General features: G+C 43.0%; 1 pseudogene; it reads left to right on the top strand.

Annotated features, from left to right (window-relative positions):
• The first annotated feature begins 549 nt into the window (after positions 1-549).
• On the top strand, positions 550-1240 carry LOC127554903 (high mobility group protein B2-like; annotated as a pseudogene).
• Positions 1241-2796: the final 1556 nt, after the last annotated feature.

Here is a 2796-nt window from a genome sequence, read left to right as displayed (position 1 = left end):
CACAAGTATGCTAGCTTCACAAAGTACACTTTCTAACTTCAAGGGAGTCCACACCTCCCTTAAAGTCATTGGGCCAGAGAGCACTATGGGAGAAAACCCATAATCCCATTCTCTCAGAAGAGTCAGATAAAAGGCCAGCGATGAGGGATCTATGGCAGAATACGTTTTTTCCTCTTGGCTGGCTGATTGCGCTGGACTCGAGAGGAGCGACTCTGGTGCAGAGAACACTTTGATGGATTTCAGTGGAGCTACGCCAGAAGCCCTCTCTCTGCGGCAAGTTGGTGGATGGGCTCCCCAGAAGGAGATAAGAGAGACCTTCCATCTCTGTCTTGGTTGGAGGCAGAAGAAAGCAGAGGCAGAGGCTGAAGGACAGAACCTTTGGATTTGGAGACATCCGAAGGGCTCCAAGCCTCTAAACCGGCTTTGCCTTAAGAAGAACAAGAACTCCAACATTTGAACTCATATCATTTGGCGCCCGAACAGGGACATGAACCCTGGACCATTTCGCTGCAGGAGCCCCTGAGTAAGGAGAAGCAGTGCGCCGTCATCATGAGGAACCCAAGGAGCTCCTACAGCAGGTAAAAAGAAGTGGGTCAGGATGGGTAAAAAAGACCCCAACAAGCCGAGGGGCAAGATGTCCTCCTATGCCTTCTTCGTGCAGACGTGCCGGGAGGAGCACAAGAAGAAGCACCCGGACTCCCCGTTAACTTCGCTGAGTTCTCCAAAAAGTGTTAGGAGAGATGGAAGACCATGTCTGCAAAAGAAAAGTCCAAGTTTGAGGATCTTGCAAAAGGAGATAAAGCTCGATATGATCGGGAGATGAAAAATTATGTTCCTCCCAAAGGTGATAAGAAAGGAAAGAAAAAGGATCCTAATGCTCCCAAAAGACCACCATCTGCATTCTTCCTCTTCTGTGCTGAACATCGTCCAAAGATCAAAAGTGAACATCCAGGCCTTTCTATTGGAGATACTGCTAAGAAATTGGGGAACTGTGGTCTGAGCAGTCTGCCAAAGACAAACTACCTTATGAACAGAAAGTTGCTAAACTAAAGGAGAAATATGAAAAGGATATTGCAGCATATCGTGCCAAGGGCAAGGGAGATGCAGGAAAGAAGGGCCCTGTCAGGCCAACAGGATCCAAGAAGAAGAATGAACCTGATGAGGAGGAGGAAGATGAAGAAGAGGAGGATGAGGATGAGGAGGATGATGATGAAGAGTAAATGAATATCCTGCTGTAAAGATTTTTTGTGTGTGATGAAAGTCATTGTTTTGCTAAGAATGTGAACTCAAGTGCAGCTCATTGTTAGCTTCAGTATAAAAAAAAACTGTACAGACATGTGTATAGGTAACGTGATTAATTCTTTGTAGGGAGAACCTCTATTTTTTAATGTAAGTAGGAGCTTTTGAGGGGCCACTCCGGATAGATTTTAAAGCTTCTGATGTTGAATGTTTCTGCATATTTAATGGTTTCTTTTGAATTTCTTGACAGTGGAAGGGGAGGAGATGGCTCAGTGGGTAGAGCACCAGCCCTGAAGTCAGGAGAACCTGAGTTCAAATTCAGCCTCAGACACTTAACAATTCCTGGTTGTATGACCATGGGCAAGTCACTTAACCCCAACTGCCTCAGCAAAAAGCAAAAAGAAGAAGAGAAACAAACAGCTAGCAGAGAGAGAGGTCTGAGCTCTCCTCCCCTTCCATTGTCCATTAGTTCATGTGCCAGGAATCTAATAATTCTTGTAAGCTCTGAAGTACTGCAAAAGGTCTCATCAACAATTTTTCATCTTAAGGAATCCAATGATTCTCGCTGGTTTTTCAAGAACTAAAACAGTTTCATCTTGTGTTAGGAAATCCAATGATTCCTGAAGATTTTAAAAGTCTTTTTAACAGTCTCCTTATCAGCTATGCTCTGTCAATGGTGAGCACAGTCAGCAACAGAGCCACCCAATATTTCTTGGGTCTTCTCCTTTGTTTCAAGGGTCTGCTCCATCATTCTGCGATGGACAAGGCGAATGCGGCTCATAGGCACCCATCTGATTCCTTCTTCACATGTAGAGATGCAAGCAAATCCTCTCCCCCAAGCAGTTAGCCTATCTGGTCCCTTCCATTCACCACTTTCTGGGTCTCTCCACATCACCTGGCGATTATCTAAAGATAGTGGAGCTGCTCGCACTGGACACTGCTCTTCTGGTGGGTTATAAAACCTGTCTGCTGGAGCCAGTGCATCTTTATCAAAGATTAAAAAAATTAATGGTATAGAGAACTAAATTTAGAAGTTCTCTAGGGTTACCCGTGGCGCCATAGTGCTCTCTGGCCCAATGAGCTTTAAGGGAGGTGTGGACTCCCTTGAAGTTAGAAAGTGTACTTTGTGAAGCTAGCATACTTGTGGACTCCAATGAGTAAAGGTGGGAACACAAGCCTTGTCTTAATTAGTTCTACTTAGTACCTTGTTTCAGGTTCTGGCCAAAACATCTTCTTGTAAGATTAGATCAACTCTAATTAGTTAGCAGTTAGTAAGGATTCCAACAATTCTACCCACATAAAATTTTTTTTGAACACATTTCAAAGTAGGATGCGTGACACTTTATGTTGCTCACACCACTTAGTAAATTATTTTATAAAATCTCCACATTTGTAAAATAACATGTAAGCTCCAATACAGCATTATCTGGCTTACTCAGCACTTAACACAATGCTTTGAATGTGTTAAATATTTAAAACATAAATAAACCTTAAATTGAATTGAATAGATATAGCTAATAACAGGATATTGAAAGAAAGCTAGTTATTTTAGGGAAC

Source organism: Antechinus flavipes, chromosome 3 (assembly GCF_016432865.1).
Source record: "Antechinus flavipes isolate AdamAnt ecotype Samford, QLD, Australia chromosome 3, AdamAnt_v2, whole genome shotgun sequence".
Classification (NCBI taxonomy): domain Eukaryota; kingdom Metazoa; phylum Chordata; class Mammalia; order Dasyuromorphia; family Dasyuridae; genus Antechinus; species Antechinus flavipes.
The sequence above is the reverse complement of the archived record's forward strand: the minus strand, read 5'-3'. Positions and strand labels throughout refer to the sequence as shown.